Source organism: Cyprinodon tularosa, unplaced genomic scaffold (assembly GCF_016077235.1).
Source record: "Cyprinodon tularosa strain WSP-4 unplaced genomic scaffold, ASM1607723v1 ctg210, whole genome shotgun sequence".
NCBI lineage: Eukaryota > Metazoa > Chordata > Actinopteri > Cyprinodontiformes > Cyprinodontidae > Cyprinodon > Cyprinodon tularosa.
Genome location: NW_024038779.1, coordinates 1355750 through 1368905, shown reverse-complemented (window position 1 = coordinate 1368905; position 13156 = coordinate 1355750). Strand labels below are relative to the sequence as shown.

Here is a 13156-nt window from a genome sequence, read left to right as displayed (position 1 = left end):
GATTGTCTGCATAAGTTAGAGTAAAACTTTGTAAAATATTTAAAAAAGCTGTCAAAAATGTGAAGAAAAAAATTCAAAGCAAGAAAAATACTATCAAAAGCCAAAGTTAATAGAAAAGAAAATATATCAAAATTAAAATCGGCATTGTGTTTGAGATAATTTTTTAATAAAACAGCCAAAATGTTCTTCTAGAATTGTAGGTTATTCATTGTAGAGGTGAGAATCAAGTGACTCTGTATCTGCTCACTTGGGGGTTAGATGTGGTGTGTTAGCATCTCCTTAGTGCAAGAAATCCATCTCCCTCTCATTTTTCCTCTGCATCCATGTCCTGTTTTGCCTCAGGCAAAGACATCTTTTCACTCTGATATACGAGGGCAAGTCAGAGCAAAGCCCAAGGTTTAGCTCACTGACGCAGGTGTTGGAAGGTCTTTCTTTTCCACTTTCTTTTTTTATGACCCTCTTTTCTTAGGCAAAAAGTCAAAAATAACAGTTTCAGTAATAAAATAAAAATTTATCAAAGGTAACCCAACAAAGGGGAGTATTTGCAGAAGACTGTCAAGGCTCAGAACTGAAGGATCCAGTATTCGAGGCCGACAAACTGTTAGATTTCTCAGAATGTTTATTGAAAACAGAAGCGAGTTGGACGGTGTCGGTGTCTAAGGCAGGAACCTCTGCAGGTAGAGACAGCATGTTAATGACAGAATGACAGAGTCTTTCTGGAAGTGTCTGATCACGAACGAGTGAATAATTAACCTGGTCTTATAGTTCAGTCCAGAGGTAGAGGGTGGTTCTGGCCGGCGGGCCAACGCAGCGCAGCGACAGCCGCAGAGAGAGTCCCATACGCTGATGTATCGGTCAGAGGACAGGCAGAAGATAAGAACCAGGCAGACGGATGAAGGCAGGACGATCCAGAGGGCGAAGCCAAAGCCGAAGTTGGTGATGTGATGGGTTGTCAGAGCCAGGATGTAAGAGATCCGGTGATGTGCCAAAGGAGAATCCAAGGCGGAGACAGGTCCCAGTTCCAGGTACAGTACAAAGTGGGGCTGATAGGCTGGACGAGGTCAGGTAGACTCAGTGGTCAGAAAAATGTTCCGGTCAGTATACAAGCAGGCAGATATCAGGCAGGAGTCAGAAGACAGCTCAGGCAAATGGATCAGAAGGGAACAGGCAACCTCAGAGGTCGAGAGGGAGAACAGCTCAGGATCAGGTAGTCAGAATATAAGTACAGTAGAATAATTCTCACCCATGGCTCGAATAATCTAGCACCGACGACTGATCTGAAGGCTGGTTAAATAGAGACTAATGCAGGTGGGTCAGATAAGCAGGTAATGACAACTGGATGAAGCTATGCAGGTGTGTGAAATAAATAATCAGACCAAGCATCAGTGCTGAGATCACAACAGAAGACATTGTTGGGCCATAAATCATAATAATAATTTTTTGATATAGGGAACTTATGTCTATGTTTTATATTAATGGGAGGACGAAGGTTTGCCTGCAGCTGACTCTGCTCAGCAATCCTGTGGCACTGAGGACATCATTGCTGTGGCCTGCTACTGATAAATGCAGAAAGAAAAAAAATCAAGCCTCCCAAATGGAGATACAGAGGTAGAGGTCTGGCATGGGTCAGGGAGAATTTCTAGTTAAATAATTAATGTCGTTGATGATTTTTGATCATTTCATGTGTTTACTATTAGGTAATGAACAAAATGGAGCGCATGGTACGCCATGCTAACATGTTTGAGCTGCTGTTTGTGAAGCTAGAACAAGCTTTATTTAACTAAAGGTTTAAACACCATTATATCTTTATCATTCATGTGTTGTGTGTTATGCTCATTGCATTTTCATTAACAAATTATGACCAAAAGTAATTTAATGGGAGTCATCATGTTTGTTTGCTACTAGCTAAATAAAAGAAGGTATAGATTTCTTATCATGCGAGTCTTTTAATAAAACATTATTTCGCAATATTACAAAAAAAGGAACTGAAATCCTGAAGTTACTGCTAAGTTGAACATACCTAGGTCTTCCAGATTGACATAGACCCCAAAAATCGGGAATTGAAGGAGTGGCTCTATAAAAAAGCAATTCAAAGTTGTTGAGAACTTTACCAGTCTCAAAATCTCAATCCATAGAAAACTCCTAGAGAGAGCTTAAAGTCCATGTTGCCCAACTACTGCCTCAAAAAATCACTGTTCTAGTCGAGATCATGGAGGATAAGACCAAAATACCAGCTAGGTTTGTGCAAACCTGGTGAAGTCAAAAACGTCATTTACACAACCCTTTTGAAACCGTGCCGAGAACGGTCCGAGCATGTTAACTGAGATAACTGTGGAGTGTAAATGGAACCCAACTGACCTGGACCGCGCAAGAAACAACTGAACCACGCTAAATCTAGTACTAGTTCAACAGTAGGTCTCGGCACGGTTCAGTTGTGGCTCGGTTCTCTGATAAAGAGCTCATGAGCAGACCACATCATCTCCTATTTACAGTCAGCTGACTCCGGCGTTTCCGGCATTGCAATTCACAGATCTCTTCACCTGTTCACAATGCAAACTTCCTCTCAGCCTATTAACAATTAATGGGATCAAAAGAGCGTGGTGCGACCTGGAACGATGCTGAGGCCGAGGCTCTCATTGAAATCTGGGGGGAGGATGCCAAGCAGGCACAAAAGGTGCCGCCATTTTTGTTTGCGTAATTCCCACCTTTAGAGCTGCAATATCGTGGACCACCGATAGGAGTATAGGATAGGATAGTATAGGATAGGTCTAAATGGTCATAATCATAATCAGAAATACTTTAATAATCCCAGAGGGAAATTACTTTTTGTTACAGTTTTATATATACACACATCCAACTACACAAGATAAGAATATATACATATAACTCTTCCATATATCTATATATATGCATATGTAACAACCAAGCTTGGCATGGTTAGTGGAACTCAGCACAGATCAGTTTCAGAGGAGTAGTGTAAATGGGGCATTAGAGGAAACCTTTTACCCTTAGTCCTTGCCATCAAACATTACACCAAACTGTACTGAGTTGAACACAGAAACAAACAACCATTCACACACACCTAATGACAATTTAGAGAAGCCAATTAGGCAGTCGTGTTTTTGGAAGTCAGAGTACCCAGAGAGAACCCACACATGCTCAGGGAGAACATGCAAAGTCCATGAAGAAAGACCGTGGGCCGGGAATCGTACCAAGAACCTTATTGCTGCAAGGCAGCAGTGCTACCCACTGCGCCACAGAGCAGTATACAACTTGCTAAATCAGTGACTGACGTATACATGTTTGCCGCACTCTGTTTAGGAGAAATGTGAGAGAGAATTTGCTTCATTTCGGGATAATTCAAATGTCAGAATCTGACCTTCATCAGCATACCTCAAAACCTAGATATACCTTACTTCTAAAACATGACAGCATTCCAGGTTGTAAGAAAAAAAAAAATCATTTCCAACATGTCACACTTGACACTGGACTTATTAGTCCATTTATCAGATAGAATATTTCATGTCTAAAACGTAAGTCCACCATGAGCTGTTTCAATAATTCAGCAGCACATATAGTTTCTGTGTCGCTTATCCTTTCACAGTCAAAACCATTTGGATTTGTGAAAAGGGTGTGCAGATATGGGTAACGTTCCTACATAAATGTAGTTTTATACGATCAATATAGTAATATCTTCTGAAACACAGAGGTTTAAATAGATCTGTGTTTATTGTTTTCTGTGTTTAGTTTCTACTTTGTCTCCTGAGCTCCCCAGAAATTTGATTGCCTCATTTAAGCAACACAGAAAAAAAAAGAATAATAAGAGAAGAACATTAGGATGTTTAATGCCTTAAAATCTATCAGTGTAGAATTGTCGTACAACTTCAACAATAAAAGGATTGTTATCAATTTGCTTCTTTTATTTAGGAAGAAAATGGAAAAAAAAAAATCTAAAATTGTTAAATGAAACTAAATATTGAGCACCAACTATGTAATTGAATAGAAAATGAAGCGATGATGCTGAAATTGACTACAACAAGAAAAAGTAACATATAAAAAAATCAGATTAAAAAAGAACAATAAGGTTAGAAAATCAAACAAATATGCATATTAGATTAGTAGATGTAGGTAAATATTGTTTCAATTATATATATATATATATATATATATATATATATATATATATATATATATATATATATATATATATATATATATATATATATATAAACAAAAATAAAAAAGAAAGAAGCTAAGTTATTTGTTTTGCGCTCACGTGAGAAGCAGCTATGTCTATCAGTGGTGAGAAGTCGAAGGAAAAAGCTCAACCAGAAAAAAAAAGAAGAAAAAGAAACAGAAAGTTGTGCACGCAACCAGAGTCAATAAAGATTATTGAATTCAAAGATGGCGGCGCCCATGGAGCTGTCATGTTTCTGGTAAAACGGTCATTAATGTAGGTTTTAAATGAAAAATGTGACATTTTGGACGTTTGCTGGTATATTACCGGTATTAGTATTGCAGAGACGCAAAAGACTCCGAAACACGAAGGTAAGTGGTCTAAGTAGTAAATTGTATAATTATTTTTACTAAGCTTCGGTTCTCTCTATTTGTTATATACATAAAAAAAAAACATTTGACAGATAGAATGAAAAAAACAGAAAAGACATTCCTGTTAATTTAGCAACAATATTGAAATGGAGTGGATTAGCTTTGTTTAAGGGATAAACGGGGGAGCAAACGCTCTGCTATGCGAACAAACTCAGAATAATATCTTTGATGTTCAGAATAAAACAATAATTTAGACTTTGTTTGCAGCAGTGCATATTACACAATTTACAAGCACCTCAGGCTCAGAGCTTGCACATATAATAATGCAGCTAGAGTCATTGTTGCCTGATAGAAAACGGTAATGTTCCAGAGAAGCATTATGATTAAAAAGTGACTGGCAGAAGGAGCAAATCCTCTGTTATCAGGAAACTCATGTCAGTAACCAGATGTAAAATCACAGTGAAGCATCTACCATAAACAGTACATTTATTTTATATTTGATTTATTTTATTTTATTTAGTTTCTCTGTACTTCTATATGAAAAACAAAAACTGTAGTAATCTGTCATTCAAGTAAATTAATTTTGGCTCTTTGAATCATCAGTTAATTCTGTTGAGCAGACAAACAATCTTTGTAGTAGAAAAACACCTTCCTACTAATCTGTCTGTTGAAATCAAAAGTGCAGTTCTCATTCTCTTCAGGTGTAAATCCTAATCTTTGGTCTTTTCTGTAGAACTTTTGTCTATTTTTAATCTAAGCCAACATGTTCAGAAAATAAAGCACATGCATATTCAACAGAGGTAACAGTAAAAACAGGAGAATCTAAATAAAACTAAGATTTTGATGTAGTTTAAAAGCCAAACAAAATCAAGACTTAAATCAACTCTTAAATGTGCTTTAAAACAAACAGGCAGCCTGTGGCAAGAGAATAAAATGGAAGTTATATGAACAACAGTATAGCCTTGTTTAGTTTGCCAAGAAGAGATCAAATAAATATATAGTGTTTTGCTGATATTTTAATTTCTCTGTTCGATTTATAAAGTTAAACTATAGAGATATACATCCTGAATACATAATTATGTGTTTGACCAGTTTGATTTTCTTATAGATTGAGCAAAAAAAAAAAATCCTTTGTTGTATCACCAGCTATAATTAATTGCGTCTGTTCCAAAACTTGCACTTCTGGATGTTTTTATAACTTTACCTGTGATCAAAGTGACCAAATATTCTTTTTTTTTTTTTTGGTTTTTTCTTAGTTTTTTTTTAATATGTGAGCTTTATTCAATTGAAATGTTGCAGAAATGTGCCAAAGAAATAAGCAGATTGGTTAAAAAAATACACATTATGTACTAGATTATTTTTATTGTTAAAATCTCAAACAAAAACAAATTATCATCTCTTCAGGCAGGCAAATATAAAGATATCTATATTTCTGACATTGATCTGTTATTAATTAAATTAAAAACCACGAAGAAGTAGGTTCCCACAAAGCAGAGTCTTTTTGTGTTTGCTGAACTGTGATTTTTTATCCAACGGGATCATGTGCATGTCATCTTTCAGATAAGAGGGTCTTTTTGCCACTAAAAATTGCATTATAGTTGCAAGTTCAGCAAACAGCCAAATAGGCCTGGGCAATAAAACTGTTACTATATGTATGATAGACAACTGATCGATACCTAAATGACCTCTTTTTAAAGGTAATGATAAAATAGAGTTATGAATACAATTTAGATACAGGATTTTTTCCCCCATGGTCTTTATTTCACATACACTATATTGCCAAAAGTATTTGCTCACCCATCCAAATTATTGGAATCAGGTGTTCCAATCACTTCCATGGCCACAGGTGTATAAATTCAAGCACCTAGGCATGCAGACTGTTTTTACAAACATTTGTGAAAGAATGGGTCGCTCTCAGGAGCTCAGTGAATTCCAGCGTGGAACTGTGATAGGATGCCACCTGTGCAACAAATCCAGTCGTGAAATTTCCTCGCTCCTAAATATTCCACAGTCAACTGTCAGCTGTATTATAAGAAAATGGAAGTGTTTGGGAACGACAGCAACTCAGCCACGAAGTGGTAGGCCACGTAAACTGACGGAGCGGGGTCAGCGGATGCTGACGCGCATAGTGCGAAGAGGTCGCCAACTTTCTGCAGAGTCAATCACTACAGACCTCCAAACTTCATGTGGCCTTCAGATTAGCTCAAGAACAGTGCGCAGAGAGCTTCATGGAATGGGTTTCCATGGTCGAGCAGCTGCATCCAAGCCATACATCACCAAGTGCAATGCAAAGCGTCGGATGCGGTGGTGTAAAGCACGCCGCCACTGGACTCTAGAGCAGTGGAGACGCGTTCTCTGGAGTGACGAATCGCGCTTCTCCATCTGGCAATCTGATGGACGGGTCTGGGTTTGGCGGTTGCCAGGAGAACGGTACTTGTCTGACTGCATTGTGCCAAGTGTAAAGTTTGGTGGAGGGGGGATTATGGTGTGGGGTTGTTTTTCAGGAGCTGGGCTTGGCCCCTTAGTTCCAGTGAAAGGAACTCTGAATGCTTCAGCATCCCAAGACATTTTGGACAATTCCATGCTCCCAACTTTGTGGGAACAGTTTGGAGCTGGCCCCTTCCTCTTCCAACATGACTGTGCACCAGTGCACAAAGCAAGGTCCATAAAGACATGGATGACAGAGTCTGGTGTGGATGAACTTGACTGGCCTGCACAGAGTCCTGACCTCAACCCGATAGAACACCTTTGGGATGAATTAGAGCGGAGACTGAGAGCCAGGCCTTCTCGTCCAACATCAGTGTGCAACCTCACAAATGCGCTTCTGGAAGAATGGTCAAAAATTCCCATAAACACACTCCTAAACCTTGTGGACAGCCTTCCCAGAAGAGTTGAAGCTGTTCTAGCTGCAAAGGGTGGACCGACGTCATATTGAACCCTATGGATTAGGAACGGGATGTCACTTAAGCTCATATGTGAGTCAAGGCAGGTGAGCAAATACTTTTGGCAATATAGTGTATGTAAAAAAATAAACTAGATTTTATTGATATCTGCTGATATGAAAGGCTTATGTCAGATATATTTTTCAGGGGTTTTGTTAACAGAAGTTTTGAGTCCCTCCTCTCAGGAGACTCCCGAATGGATGTGCCCAGTCACCATAGAAACATCATCTCCATCTCTCGCCCCTGCCCACTCACTCAGAGTTGTGCCTTGCTTCGATTGCTCGGCTCTCCCAGCTGCAGTTGGTGGCTGTTTTCTGCGATGCTGAGCTAATACTCCAGGGAGATTTGGTGGGAGGAGAAAAAAAAACTCATCCCTACAAGCAGGTGTTTGGAGGGTACTTTTTATGCCCCTGTGGTTGAAAATGCTGAGAGTTAACCTCAGGAGAATTATCCTCCCCTTCAGGCTGGCCAGATTCCATTTATATAACAACAAGCTTCTTGCGTCTGGGTTGTCTGAAAATTAATCTCTCTAAAAGGAAGTTTAACTCTTATCGTTTATTGTAGTAATATATTCCCTTAGATGAACAGAATCAGCTTTTCTTCCCCAGCTTCAGATAAACCAGTTAGTCATTATTTATGTACCTTATTTGCATCTTTATCTCAGTCTGTTGTCAGACACTGCAGCTCTAAAGGTCTTGCCGTCTGAGATCCAGATGCATCTCTACTGTGAGATTATTCTCTATACAGGTCAGGCTAGCAGTCCCTCTCAAGTCTATTGGTGAAGGAGGAGTCTATGGGAATCATGGGTTGCCCTAGTAACCGTGTTTATGTACCGCTCTGACTTATTGTGGGCAATGCATTTGGAACTTGCACCTGACTTTCCGAACCCACATGTTGTAATTTTATACTTAGCCTAAAGTTTATAAAAAAAAAAAAAAGGACAGATTTTGGTAACCTAAAAAAAATTTGTCGAAAAAAAGGAAAAATTTAACACCTTTTTCGATCTTTAAGGGGACCTATCCTATGTACAATTCAATTTAAAGTAAAGCTTTTAAGTAGACATTATGTCATTTTTTTCTGAGAAATATCTTTAAAATAGGCTTTTTATTTTACCCTTTATGACTAAAACATTGTTTGATGAGCAGACTGACAGCAAAGTAGTTCAGCGGCGATGTATAAGCCAATTTTCCTTGATTTATTTCTGGTCTGAAGTTCGGTGGATGTAATGTGAAGCACATCTACACTAAAAAAAAAATAATGCAACCACTTTTTTGCGTTTACTTTATCATATTCAGTTACTTTAACATAAGTGTTTTATGTGCCACCCCTCTAACATGAACATTTTGGACCCTTTTAACATGTAACATGTTCAAACGGTCAGACCTAGCTAACAATCCAATGTTACATTTCAAGATTGATTTTTTGGATATTGAGAAGTAGCTGACATCCTGCTCAATTCAGACACCAATGCTGAAAAAAGTAATAAAAAAAAAAGTCCTTTTCAACAACAAGCTTGAGCAGAAGAATGAGCAGAATAGTGCTGCAGTTCAGTGTTTTAGCCACAGGTGGCAGTATCCTTACAAAACTCCTTAATGCCTCTTTAAGGGGAAGATGGCTGAATAGATATATGATATAGATATTTTTTTTTATTACTTTGATTCGGTTTTAGGAAATACCTAACTGTATATACCTTCTTGCTATGAGTTGAAAACTTCCTCTGTTTTTGCGCCTGCACTGAATTATTTATTGCATGCTGCTGTTTAGATTGTGCTCATTTTATTGTGGGTGTTTTTGACACCAAGCAACGGTTTTGCACTATTTTACACTGTATTTCATCACTCACCATACACTGTATGAATGCTCCAAATGAAATGGCATTGTGCCTGTCATGATGACAAAATAAAATATTGATTGATATAGTGATTCAGTGTTCTTTGATGGAGGTCCAGTCAGTGTGCCACATTCTGACTCTGGTTGGCAAACGTTTGTTTAATCTGCCAGACTTTAAAGAGATGTCTTGTCCACAGCTCACCTCACAGATTTTGCAGTCTTATTTACTTTTCAATTATTGTTCATCCAAAACTTTCAGACCTGTCTGTTAAGCTTCCCTGTTAAAACCTGAGCAATCGCTGATAATGATCAACAGACGAATGTTTTCCAACCAACAAGAACTGGCATTATACGATATTAAAGCTTAGTAATACTAAAGAGGGCTGAAACAATTAATAAGATTAATTGTGATTCATCAATTGAATTTGATCGTTGACTGAGTATAGAGACTCTAAAACATGCCTTTAGCTGTCAGAGAAAACCACTTAGTGCAGTAATTATACCAAGATTGTAAAATAGTATATATAAATATTTAGCATTTAAGATAAACTCCTCAAGTGGAAAAGTTTTAGTTTAAACTGGTTTAACTTTAAAAAAAAAATCTTCTCTAAGAAATGTTTGGCTATCCCATTATTAATCGATTAATTGAAAAAATAATGAACAGCATCCAGATTATGTTTTTGCAACTAATCTGGTACATAAACATTATTATTATTATTATTATTATTATTATTATTATTATTATTATTATTATTATTATTATTATTATTATTATTATTATTATTATCTGTGGTCTGGTACCACATGTGCTGATAAATGTCTCCCCCTACTGGTTTGGAGTACTTCCATTATACAGCTTTTATTATCCTGTAGGGTTTTTTGTGACTTGCAGCATTTTTCCTTTGAATGTGCTTTTTGGGTTAGCCTCACTTATGGTTTGCAGGTTTTGTGTTTCCAGCATGTTTGCTGCTCTCTCTTTTCTTTGATTACAGCATTTTTCTTTTACATTTGTTTTCTTTTTGTGTGAATCAACCTCATTTTGGTCTTTACATTCCACCGTAGTTTATACATCACAAAACTTGGCATTTTAACTGGACAGTGTATACTTTTTGAATCTCATATACAGCCTGTTTCATAATTGAGTCGAATGTAAAACTGTCATTCAGTCCTTGGAGCAGGCAGGCGGGTTATCAGGAACAGCATGTCCAGGGCTCCACAATGACGCAGAACCTTAATCGCATCACGGCGAATGAACCTCTCATTTCACAAAAAACTGAAAAAACCCACGCTGTTGTATGAGTGACATGGTGTGAAAACCGCCAACTGTTACACAACAACAGCAGTGGTGAAAAAAACAATCCTGTGGAGGGCTGAGGAGGAGAGCTGTCAATCTTCTCCAAGCAGGAGGAAACCCATCATCTGCTCCTCAATCCTGTAGATGCAAACAATGTGGAGAGGCATTTGATTTGGGGGGAAGGAATTGCAGTTATTTTTATGTATTTGAGATTTTTTGTTTAATTTTTAAAGATTTTTCAACTTTTTCCTCCCTAAGATAAAAACTAGTGATGCACAAGTCTGAATTTTACTTTTCTTTTCAAAACCCAAAACAGTTATTGAGTGTGAATTTTGTTCTTAATTTAACACTAAACATACCAGAATTTAGCAATAAAATGGGATTATGAATAAAATGGGATTACAACAGTGTTCACATTAATGGAGCTTTATCTGATAACAAACAGATAAAACAGACATCATCAAAGACCATGTTTGCTAAATAGTTTACTTAGCAAGAAAAACTGTATGGTTTCATTTCCGATGCATTTAATTATTAATTAATTTTTTTTGTTACTTGGACCAGACAGGGCAAATAAGGGGAACAATTTTGATAGATGTGTACCTCATTAAAAAATGACAACTGAGCTAGAAAAATATACTCTAATAACAGTTTTATTTTTTTTTTTTTTTTTTGTGGAATAAAGAGCAACTTTATTTGTGTGTCTGGCGACCATTGCTATAAAAGTTGAGTGTTTTTCAAACAGCTTTCATACGGTTCTGTGAAATTAAAACAAAATTTAGATATTCGCCTCACAGATTCTGCTCAGACTTTTTTTTTATTTGCATTTGTTGCAACAAAACACAATTTTCTGGTTTACAAATGCTCAAACATGTCCTTTGATGATTTAAAAAAATGTTTTATGGTAATAAAATGATCAGATTATGGTAAGGGACACATTTGGGATGCTTAAATGTGGACAATGTAACAATTTCTCTTTTTGTGGGATTACCACTATTAGATGACTTTAAACATGCTTTTCTTTTTTTTTTTTATAAGTTATTAACCATTTGAAAAAAATTGTATTAGCAAATATATGTTTTTTCTATGAAAAATGATTTTTCCAAAAACTTGGATTGGCGATTAAATTAATTAAAGATTTGGTGCACCAAGATCTCAAGAGATACTGAAAAAAAGAGCCAGTTTGTTTTTCTGTGTTTTCGGAGATTTTCCTTTTATGCATGAGATATTGAATTTAAAACTTTAAATAAAAAAAAAAAAAACTTGATTCGAAAATGACTTTTCATTTTTATTAAATGGCATATTTGTACATATTTATGTAATAAATACATAAATCAGTGGTCCCCAACCTTTTTTGCACCACGGACTGCTACAGTATATGTCAGACAATATTTTCGCGGACCGGGGGTGGGGTGAACCGTTTTTTACTTGATCGTTTTTCAAATCCACCCCCGATCAAGTAAAACGATACGACTGGCATAAAATCAAATCCAAACAGCATAAAAATAAAACAAGCAGGTCCCATCGAGGCGTAATCGGAGACAATGACACACGAAGTGTGCTCCTGATGTCCAGTCTGCTCCGTAGCTTTGTTTTGGTCGCTGTAACCGCAGAAAATCCCGCTTCACAAAGATAGGATGTTATAGATAGGATGAGTCTTAACCTGTGTCAAGAGGCACAGATACACCGACTGTTGTAATTGGGAGAGAATACCGCAATTTTTTTTATATTTTTCAAAATAAAACATCACTCAGACTCTGTTCGTCGATAAATTGACCGACGCAGACCACTACCGCTGACATAAATGGTCCATTTGATGGGATATCTAATAGTGCAACTGTGTATTTCCTGATTATTATTTTTTTGGAATCTTTTCATTTTGTCCACTTTGGCCCTCCATACAGTTCACCTTAAGTTGATGACATTGAACCTCATAAAGAAAACTTTTCACCAGCCTGTTTCTATTATTTGTTTCAATTGTCCCTGCAAGCTAGATTAATGTGGTGTTTGTGATTTCACAAACTCACAAGAATTTGTCTTGTACAGCTCCAGCTTAACCCATTTGAGTCCGATCCAAAATGGCTTGGCCAATCACATCGCAGTATTCTTGTTTAAGGTAGAGATGCACCAATCCAGTTTTTTTCCCGATCCAATCCAATAACAATACTGAGACTCAATATCCAATACTGATCCGATTCAACTTTTGAATAAATGAAATAGGGCTGAAACAATTAATCAGATTAATCGTGATTAATCAATCATTGAAATAACTGTTAACTAATTCAGTAGTTGATTAATCGTTAAACGTTGTTCTGGTTTCTCATGGCATCTGCTACTTTTTTTTGTTTGTTTCTGTGACTGTCTAAAACCAGTTTGGTTATGCGGGCATCAGACATTGCTTCATCCAGTCAGGCTCTGTTCCTTTCCCTGAACAAACTTGATGAGAGCGGTCCCAGATTAATAATGTGTAAAACTAAACCTAAGTGCTACACAACAATATGCCAGATTACTGATGAATTGTGTTTTCAATTGGGAATATATA

At 37.0% G+C, this 13156-nt stretch overlaps 1 protein-coding gene across 1 annotated transcript in view; it reads left to right on the top strand.

The window, feature by feature from the left end:
* Positions 1-4395: 4395 nt before the first annotated feature.
* Positions 4396-13156, top strand: part of lars2 (leucyl-tRNA synthetase 2, mitochondrial) — a 50519-nt gene continuing 41758 nt past the window's right edge. The window contains exon 1 of the mRNA XM_038285470.1: positions 4396-4548. The gene's annotated coding sequence lies outside the window, so the exon portion shown is untranslated. The remainder of the gene's footprint in view (positions 4549-13156) is intronic.